General features: G+C 31.3%; 1 long non-coding RNA gene across 1 annotated transcript; it reads left to right on the forward strand.

Moving 5' to 3' along the window:
* Positions 1 to 102: 102 nt before the first annotated feature.
* On the forward strand, positions 103 to 1,324 carry LOC149512610 (uncharacterized). The gene is made up of 2 exons (XR_016331846.1): positions 103 to 330; positions 576 to 1,324. It is a non-coding gene; the product is annotated as an uncharacterized LOC149512610 (long non-coding RNA).
* The last annotated feature ends 9,919 nt before the right edge of the window (positions 1,325 to 11,243 follow it).

Raw genomic sequence — 11,243 nt, forward strand, 5'->3', positions numbered from 1 at the left:
CGCCGTTGAAATGTCAAAACCAAACCGATATTGTACGACGTCGTTTAAACGTATTTGGAAATTGCAAGACAATAAAATTTTAACCCAGTGTCCAGCAAATTTGTTGATAGGGCAGAGCAAAAACAAGAATGAAGCAAAGAGCGAAGGCCAATGCAGTGAGATCAGTTGTAGTGGTAATAGGATCATTGGCATTCGGCTACTTGACCATACAGCTGGGATTTAAACCTTTTCTTCAAAAAGCTCAGGAATTTGAAGCTCTTCAACAGCCTTGTCAATCTTCTCCCACTTGTCAAAAACAAGAAACCCCAACTCACCATTCATAAAATCCAGGTATTATATTTAAGTTTTTTTTTAACAAAAAGTTGAGATTTGGGTGCGACTGAGCGCTGTTTATTCCTTTATTAAGTAACTGGATCTGAATGACTTTCCATGATTTTATTTTATTGATTAATGAAACCCCTTTTGTTCTGATGAAAATTAGATCATTGAGCTTCATTTATCTGCTGCCATTGCTAAGTTGTGTAAATTCGTTATACGTTCGAAACACACTTTTTTTCTAAATTGATTATTGGTAGATGGATAAAAGAGAAGAGAATCATGAAGAACAATGGATGGAGAATTGGGATAGAAGGCGAAGAATGGCGGCTGTTCAAGTTCTTTGTTACGTAGTGTATGCTATCTATGTGTTCCATGTGTATCATAAGGATGTGCCTGGAAAGCCTCCAGAAGGCAAGAAGCGAAAGGCTAATATGTGGGAGAGAGAGTTTAAGAAAATTAGAGACGCCATTAGAGATGTAGCGGAGGCAATCCGGGAGGGAAATTGCTGTTATGGAGAGAGGCCAGGCACGTGTTTATCCGGAAAAACAAGTTTTTGAAGAATTGGTGAACATAGGAGTTGAGAAGCACTTAATCTGTTGTGCTTACAGCTTCCTTATCCAAGATCCTGCGAGGGTGAGAGCATTCTTTGGTTTCCCAGTTGAGGAGCGTAAAGATTTCCTAATACAGATGATGTATGGTCCTGAGGATCCTTGAAGAGTTTCTTTTGTAGCTGGATGAGACATGATTGAATACTTCCATCATCTCTCCCTCCATGCTTGAATAGTATTTAAATCAATAAGTATTGCCTTTATTTCTTGCTAGCTTCAACTTTTTTTTTTTTTTGCCCCTTTCCCCTTAGACATTCACAGATTTCATGTTAATGATTTTTAAAGTTACTATTGACATTGTTGTTGTTTAGTTGCGGATGATCTTGTGTGCATAATCATCACTTCTACTCTCTGTTGACATTGGAACTTATTATATTACTTTGTGAAATGTTTTTGAATGCTTTGATGTGCCCTCGAGTAGAAAAGTGAATGAACTGGCATGACCCTTTTTATATGCAGTTGATGTTCCTCCCACATACCGGATTATGCGGTTCCAGCTTTGTTAATGTTTCAGGATTAAATGTTGGCATTCCATTCTTGTTGTAGGAAAGACTTTGAGGATGAGATCCCACTCCCACTCCATTTTCGCATCCACACCTCTTTTTGCCTCAGACATGAATCCTATAGTCACTCATTTCATCATTTTGTCAAACGCAGAAAAGTTTTGGAGGTAGTTGATATTTGGGTAAAGGGTACATTGCCAATACTATTTGTTTGGGCTTTAAGCCGTCATGTTTAGTCGTAGCGTGGAAGATAGTTTAAAGTTTTATGTCAATGTGAACTACTACAGAAATAGGGTTACATGGATCCAGGCACCCATTCCAATACTGGGGTGGGTTTGCTTCAGCAGAATCATATCACCAATGAGTATTAAATCTACACATTCCGACTAGAATGCACACTTATGTAACTTTGCATATCTAGGTATTGGATTGTTTGCCGTAATCACTAAAATGTAATGGAGGCTGAGAAATATTCTGTATTTTGTAGTATGATTTATGGACTAATGACTAGATAGGTTTGTATTTCAGATCAAAATAGGGGAAAGTTGATAACATGGGGAAGCTATATTGCACTCGTACTTTAGGCTTCATTAGGATGAGTGTTTGAGGTCGAAAACTGTAAAGTGAAAACAAATTATGCCCACTAATAACATTAATTTAAAATTATATTAATAAGTTTTCTATGAATATTTTAATATTATTTAAAAATTAAGATATTGAAAATTTTATTCAATCAAAATAAGGACACATTATTTTAAAGTATTAGAAATTATTAAGATGCTTCGAAATAATAAATATTTAAAGAAATAATCTTTATAACAAATACAAATATTATTTAACAAAATAACATTAAACATATGAAATATAAAATAAATAACAAAATAAACAAACTTGTTTCAAGGCTCAAATTGTGTTTTAACGAGAGAATATAGGTTAACATGCTCATTAAACCTACTTTGGATGGTATCAATTTTTGGCTTTGTAGTTTGCCTTTTTTCAACATCCAATTAAATCAACATGTTGCCAAATAAAGGCAGCAATTATTTTCTGGTTTGGCATGGAAATGCATACGTTCTAAAGAGATCGGACATGGAATCTTCCAAAAATGCACCATAACCAAAAAAATAACATAGAGAAGGCAATTTAACTCGAAATCAACAGGTTTTGATTCGACTTGATTTCTTAGGGTCAATTTTATTTTTTTTTTAAAATCGAATAACAGATTAGGTTGGGTGGTATAAAGAAAAATTAGAGGTCGAGTTTTAAGCAAACCTAACCTGATATATATAAAATATTTTTTAATTATTTATTTATTTATATATATTTAATTTTATATTTATATTAAAAAATAATATTTTATATTTTAAAAATAATATTTTATTAATTTTGGATCGAGTTGAGTACAATTTTATATAGTGTTGGGTCAGGTACGATTTCGGGCATAAAAAATAAAAAAAATTTATGGGGTTGGGTTAGGTTTGGGTTTTGTATATTTAAAGTCGGGTCGGGGAGGGGCGAGCAAAAACTCACTCTTCTTCGACCCGTTGCCATCACTATCTTTGATACGAAACGTGAGAAAATTGAATAAGAAAGGAAAGAATAAAATGAATGGAGAATTGAAAGGAGACGGAACTAGGTATCTAAATTCCATACTTTTAATTCTGTCATTATTTATTATTATTTTGTATTAGGTTTCTAACTTGCGTTTTACAACCAAAAGAAAAATACTATTTTCTCAATCTATTAGATTTTAAAAAAGTAAAAGCAAATTTCATTATCAATAAATACATATTTTTAATCACATTGAGCAAATCTATAATATAATAAAATCATTAGACTAGATATTAGATATAGATTTAGGTTTCTAATGAGGGAAGAAGAACATAAACCTATTTAGATGACATGCATATGTCCAAAAGTGACGTGAGTGGCTTGGATAACAACAAGCACGATGCTTGTTGCCTGTGTGATTGATTAATAAAGCTAGACTGTTAAAATAAACAAACTCTAAATTGTTAAAATAATCAAACTAAGAGTAAATAAGGTGTCAAGAGATCTAATCTGAGATGTTCAAGAACTTATAAAATTATTGAAATTAAAAAAAGGGGAGGTTCGGTACTTAAGTCTCTACATACAATAACTTACCTGAAGTTCTTTAGCAAAGGCCACCACTTTATCCAAGTTTGCATTAGTTTCCTACAACAAACATAATAAGAAAATTATTGATAGACAATTGTCAAAAGTTATAAAATGATTGTTAAGACAATTTAGAAAAAACCAATTCATTTCAAAACATTCAAATATAAAAGCAACTTTTAAGAATAAATAAGAAAACTATATGACCTTTAATGTTTTGCCATCAGAAGCAATGTCCTAGTCATGGAAAGACCACCTATCAACTCCAAGCTTGTTTATGAATTCAAAATTGGCTATCACTGCCATTTGTTTCAAAAAGGAGCAAAGAAAATTATTACATGTTGTTATTTAGTATTAGTCAATAATTAGAGAAAAATGGGTAATAACTATCAATCTTACTTCTTTTTTTGGCCACAGCAATGGAATTGGTACCATCTTCCCATGGCCAAAACTTTATGGGTGCACCAAAAGGATCGGCACCTGTCTCATGGAAAATCTACCAAAATGCAACACTGAATCTCAACTAGTCTTACACCATTTTTATCCAGTCAGTAGCTATCAACATCTTGATAAATCTCATATAAGTTAAGAATGGAAATCGACCTTTATTTTCTTCCTAAGAATCTCCTCTTCTACATTTTACGATTTTGTATGGAAGTGGATTCCTGCTAGAAGGGCCCTGAAGTCAAAATTACAGTTACATTTCATAATGTTTGAATAATTAAGCTATGGCAATCACAACTATGTTAGCTTTGAAAACCATATTTTTGATTTCTAATAAAATCTCCAAAAAGGGAAAAAACCTTTTAAAATTTTTATTAACAAACACAATCAATTTATTTTGCATAATTATTGGGACCTAACAATCTTTGCCTCATATTTAATTTTGGGAATTCTAAGCAAAAGTTCCCCTTTCCATTCACTATCATCAGCACATTTAAGATTAGTAGGGCATGTTTGTGGTGCAACATTCTACATGAAAAAAATTCCAATTAAAAAAAAAAAGAAAAAGATACATAATATTTAAAAAAGAATACATATAAACATTACAAAGGAGGGGTTTTTTTACCACTGTAAAAGAGACCATATTCATACAAAGAAATAGAAAAAAAAAGTATGGTGGTAGATGAGGCACAATATCATGGTCATTCATAACTCTAATTGTGTTAGGCACAAGATTTCCATAATAGGAAGCAAAGGAAACATTCACAATACGTGGTTGTCCAAATGTCATAGCTCAAACATTCTTAGCTTAATGATTAACCTAATAATAAAAGATTTGTTTTCTCATTATGACTCTGACAAAGTAACCAGGCAATCTTCCTAAATTTAACAAAAAAAAATTAACTCCAAAGATTTGCAAAAGCCATGGTATATAATTCAAACTCATGTACCAATAAAAAAGGCTTCACATTTACAACATAATGAAAAGAACATGGATCATAACATATTTCTAGCTGTATCAAGAAAGGCTTAAGATTACCATTAGATCAAGTGCAAAAAAAAATTAACTCCAAAGATTTGCAAAAGCCATAGTATGTAATTCAAACTCATGTACCAATCAAGAACATTTACAACATAATGAAAAGAACAACGATAATAACATATTTCTAGCTGCATCAAGAAAGGCTTAAGATTACCATTAGATCAAGTGCACAAAAAGAAGCTATAGCCCCTCCCAGTGAATGGCCTATCACCATGATGTCAAGGTCACCATAAAATTCTTTTGCCTTTTTAATAGCATATAGAATTCCATATTGTATTGTTGTGTTGTGGTAAGCAGTATAAAATCCATGGTGCACTTGAAACAGTGAAAAATGACTAAAGATTAATAAATATTACTCCAGCATAAATTTACAAATTAGGAGAGGAGAAATTTGTTATGCATACCATAGCATCAAGCATGCCAGGGAAATTTAAATCAAGTTGTTTCCAGAATAAATCTTCAACCCAATTCTATATACTGAGAACAAACAGATACATCAATCAAACAAAAAACAACCAAACTTATCATATTTGGAAAAAAAAAAAAGATCTAAGTTCTACATACTTCAAATCTTGTTTATGATTTTTATATTTTCATGCCACGAACAACTCCTACTTTTGAAAACATTACTGAAAAGAAACTACAGAGGCAAATAATATTAATACATGTGTTCTTACGTTCCTCTAAAGGCAATAACAATGGCATTAAGATCCTTTTCCACTCCAACAAATGCCTATCAATTGATAATCATTTTCATGTCAGTTACAAACAAAAGTATTCTAGAGTATAACTCCTACATGGATCATTATTCTAATAAATATCCAAGGACATAATGAGAAATGCACTTGTAAACAATTATGGATATTAACTATAAGCTCAATAACTTTAAATCCCTGCTTCCATACAAAGAAGCATTAGAACAACCAATTCAAATGGAAATCTATTTGAACATTGAAAATTAAAGAAAAAAAATTATGATGATATTGTAGTCTTGAAAAAAATAATCAACTTTCTTAAGAGTATTTATTAACGATGCCCAAAAGAAGGTGGCTTGACATTCTTAGTGCAATAGGAACTTTAAGGCACATGATGTGATCTGCAATCCAAACAAAAATATCAAAAAAAAGAAGAAGCTTTACCATATATAGCTTGACATGCATAAAGATTAAGAAAATAGATGCTACAATGCATTTTTTTTATCAACCCAGTTCTAAGAAAAGTTTATAAGTATACTATGTGTTATAAATGTTCAATTATCACTATTGTCGTAAAGGTTTTGTATCCGTCCAATGAATTTGAAAAAAAATAAAAAAAAATTCGCCACCAATCCTTTTTTGGCTAGGTGCAATTGGCTACCTATTAAAATTTATTCTTTTAATAACATTTTAAAATTAATTAAAATTTATTAAAAAAATTAATTTGATGGTCTGCGAAACAGTCTGGGTTCGAGAGTCGGTTACGCGTGGGGAAGGATTAGCACCCTCACAATGCCCGTTTAAAAATAGTACCACTTAACTACGTGTTATCTTTTGATTTTGAAAAAAAAAACAGTATTATTTTTTGTGCTTGAAAAATAATTTTCTTGATTTTTTCATTTATTGGGAATTGTTTTTATATTCAAATATTATTCGAAAAAAATAAATTAGAACCTTTTTATTGAAATAATTCTTAAAATGTTCCAGTACGTTGGAAACATTAGAAGAACTCTTTCTCACCTAAAGATTTTTTAGGTATTATTTCTCGGAATACTTTAGAATCTCATCTTCGAAGGCTCAAATTTATTTTTCACAAAAGAACTATGCAATGCATGCAATACAAATGATAATATGTTAATACACACATTTTATTTTTTGTTTAGAAATTTTATTAATTGATTTCCTCTTTAGTTAAATTTTTAAAGAAAAAAAAGAATTTTTATTAAATTGAAGTTTTATTATAAATATTCCAATACACTAGTAATATTTAAAAAAAATCTTCTCACTTAGGGATTTCGTAAAGTATTGCTACTCGAAATATTTTTAGAATCCCATTATTGAATAAGATTTTTTTTCTTATTTTTTATTACTATTCCTTTATCACTTTGTTTTTCAATAAGTTAGTTAATTTTTTTTATTATTAATACAAAATTTTTTTATTATATTGAAAACTTTTTATAAGTACTCCAACACACTGATAGTATTTAAAAAAAATCTTCTCACCTAAAGATTTCATAGGTATCACTACTCGGAGTACTTTTGAATCTCACGTCGGATAAAAATTTTCTTTTCTTACATTTTTTTATTAATTTATAAGATTTATTCTAAAATTAACAAAATTATCAAAAAAACTTTATTATATATTTTATCATATATTTTTACTTATTTCAACAAAATTTTATTCTAACAGATATAAACATTTTAATATGCATGAATATTAATAATCAAATTTAAAATAATGTATAAAAAAATTTAGAAAAATTTCAAAAAAAATTTTTTTTTTACTTGAACCAGACCGGTCAACGGTCCGATCAATGCGGGTCTGGGTCGGTTCAACAGTTCAATCTAGTTAGTTCAAGTTCAGTGGTTCGACGTCGGTCTAGTTCGGTCTGGGCTAGTTCAACTAGACCGATCTAGAGGTAAAAGGAAGAACGAGTCGTCGAGTCGGTTGTATGGATCCCGAGTTGGGTTACGAGTCGACTCGCGGATCGTTTGGGGTCAAAGTGGCATCGTTTTACTTTTTTCCTAAACTGCGTTGTTTTGAAGGCCTATTTAAAGGCCAAATGAATTATTTTTTTATTTTTTTCTCTTTTTCTCTCTCTTTCTCTCAGACTCTTTCATTTTCTCCTTAGCAACCCAGAATCTGATGACTGTTTTGCCACGTCGGTCGTCATTCGTCAATCATCGAAAAATCTTAAGATTAGCCAAATGGATGTTCCCAGCCTCCCGAGTCCAAATCCAGGCCTGTTTTTGTGAAAAAAAGACTCCAAATGGTGTAGATTTAACTTGGAAGGTTCGACCAAATTTTTTTTTGTATCTGTGTTGTTTTTCATTGGGCGCTGTGATCTTCGTTTCCAGATGCTATTGTTTCTGTATTTGTATGTGTTTGGTTTACTTTGGATTTTTTTGTTTGACAGAAAGTTATTTTTTTAATCTGGCAGATTTTTTTTACAGGGTTTTGAGCTTTTTTTTTATGGTGTTTTTTACAGCTCTATTTATAGAGCAAGAGGAAGATTAAAATTCCAAATTTTTTAGGATCTTGATCACCTACGATTATGGTAACCACTGGCTGTTAGAGTGGCTGGCAGCTGCAGGCAGCTATCAGAGCCACTAGCAGTGCGACTGCCAGCGGTCGATAGTAAAGCTACCAAAAAAAGGAAAAAAAGAAAAAAATTAATTAATTAATAAAATGGTGTCTACAGCTGGCCCTCTTTGCCTATTTTTGAGAAATAAAAATAAAGCAAAGACAAACAGATAACTATTTTATCTGGAAAGAAGAAAAAGCTAGTCTAATAAGAGACTAAATTTTGATTTAATTTTTTTTTAAATTTAAAAAGGCTCCTCTCAATAGAGGCTCAAGGACTTTTGAAAATTTAAAAGGGCTCATCTAAGTAGAGGCTCAACAACTTTAAAATTCATAATCATGGAAAAGCTCCTCTAGATAGAGGCTCAACAACTTTAAAATTTCATCTTAAAAAAGCTCTTATAAACAGAAGCTCAACAACTTTAAAATTCATCATTTTGGAAAAAGCTTCTCTAAGTAGAGGCTCAACAACTTTAAAGAATCATCCTAGAAAAAGCTCCTCTAAGTAGAGGCTCAACAACTTTAAAGAATCATCCTAGAAAAAGCTCCTCTAAGTAGAGGCTCAACAACTTTAAAATTCATCTTAAAAAAGCTCCTCTAAATAGAGGCTCAACAACTTTAAAAATCATTATCTTGGAAAAGCTCCTCTAAGTAAAGGCTCAACAATTTTAAAAATTCATCTTAAAAAAACTCCTCTAAGCAGAGGCTCAACAACTTTAAAACCATCATCTTGGAAAAGCTCCTCTCAGCAAAGGCTCAACAACTTTAAAAATCCATCTTGCTCAATAACTTTAAAACCATTATCTTGGAAAAGCTCCTCTAAGCAAAAGTTCAACAACTTTAAAAATTCATCTTGAAAAAGCTCCTTTAAGTAGAAGCTCAATAATTTTAAAATTCATCTTAAAAAAGCTCTTTTAAGCAGAGGCTCAATAACTTTAAAAATCTCATATGTTCTCGAAACCGAGTTCTCATTTTTGAATAAGTAAATTTTTCTTTTTTAAAACCTTTTGTTTGATTATTATCTTCATCCGAATATCAAAATCCTGTTTTCATTAGGAAAATGGAAAGTTTTTATCCTTATTATAATTGTTCATGGATGCATGTACTAAGTGCTTTAAATGCAATCAAAATTATTCATTGTAGTAAAAAAGTTCTCGAAATCTCTCGTTTTTTGCTTTTTTTATCAGAATTCTCAACAATTGCCATATGACCAATCTATTCTTAACAACTGTCCATTGTATTCTTCTAACAATATTTTCTTCTTCAAAGGTCTACAACATCAATGTCTTGTCATGCTTTTTTGATCTTTTTCATCCGTCTTTGTCAACTTTTAAAAAATAATAATGAGATATTTCGTGTTTGTTTTTTCATCATTTTAAGTTCAAGATAAACAAACTACAATCACACATTTCTCCTATTTGTAAGGTGAACAAAAATATTAAATGAGAATAAAGGAATGGATATGCGTTATTTTCAAAGAAAAGATAGCATATTTCATTAGATGGCAAAACATTTAAGTTGAAACAAAGGTGCCCAAATAATGATCATAAGATAATCATGAACAAAATATTCTCATATTCTTTTTCTAAAACTAAATTAGATGACTTTTTGATCTTTCAGAGTTCATCAAACTACACTTACCTCTTGTGTTCTAAGTACATCCAAGCTACATTTTCAAGTTTTCAGATTAGATGAGTCATTATTTTTCTTTTTTTTTACTTTTTCATTTTTTTTCTTTTTTTTTCAAGCAAAATATTTCTTCATAGCATCTGAATTTATCAGAGTAGGTAAATCGCTTCCGTCCATTTATGCTAAAATCAATACCCCGCTAGAAAAGGCCTTTTTCACCACGTACGGACCCTCCCAATTTGGTGTCCATTTTTCTTGATTGTCATGTTGATTTGAAAGGATCTTTTTCATCACTAATTCTCCTTTCTAATGCGATGGGGATGGATTTTCTTGTCATGTGCTCTCATCATCTTCTTTTGATATAATTGACCATGACAAAATGCTATAAGTCTTTTCTTTTCAACGAGGTTCAATTGTTCATAGCGATTTCAAACCCAATCTACTTCCTTTAACTCTACCTCCATTAGGACTCTCGATGAGGGAATTTTTACTTCGACTGGTAGCACAGCTTCCATTCCATATACCAAAGAGAATGATATGGCCCCAGTAGATGTTTAGACTAATGTTCTATAAGCATGTAAAGCAAATGGTAACTTTTTGTGTTAATCTTTGTAAGTATCGATCATTTTCTCTAAGATTTTTTTGATATTCTTATTTGTAGCCTCCATTGCCTTATTCATCTTTGGACAATATGGTATTGAATTACGATGATGGATCTTGAATTGAGTGCATATTTCATTCATCATTTTACTGTTTAAATTTTTGGCTTTGTCAGAAATAATTGTCTTAGGAAGCCCATATCTCCATATTATCTCATTTTTTATGAATTTACATACCACGGATCGGGTCACACTAGCATACGATGCAGTTTCTACCCATTTTGTGAAGTAATCAATCATTACAAAGATGAATCTATGTCCATTCGAAGCTTTTGGAGTGATGGGACCAATGACATCCATGTCCCACATAGAAAATGGCCATGGAGGAACCAGAATATGTAATGCTGATGGTAGAGCATGAATCTTATCAGCATAAATCTGATGCTTATGGCATCTCCTAGCATAATCAATACAGTCACCCTCTATTGTCAACCAACAATAGCCACCTCTCATGATTTGTCTAGCCATCATTTGACCATTTACATGTGCCCTATAGACTCTATTATGTACTTCTTCAATAATCCTCTTTGCTTTAGTTGCATTTACACATCTTAAGAGTACTTGATCTCGACCTCTTTTATAGAGGACATCTCTATCGAAGAAAAAACTCATAGCCAACCTTCTG

This window comes from Durio zibethinus, chromosome 22 (genome assembly GCF_047325235.1).
Source record: "Durio zibethinus cultivar Kanyao isolate XHJ-2024 chromosome 22, ASM4732523v1, whole genome shotgun sequence".
Classification (NCBI taxonomy): Eukaryota; Viridiplantae; Streptophyta; class Magnoliopsida; order Malvales; family Malvaceae; genus Durio; species Durio zibethinus.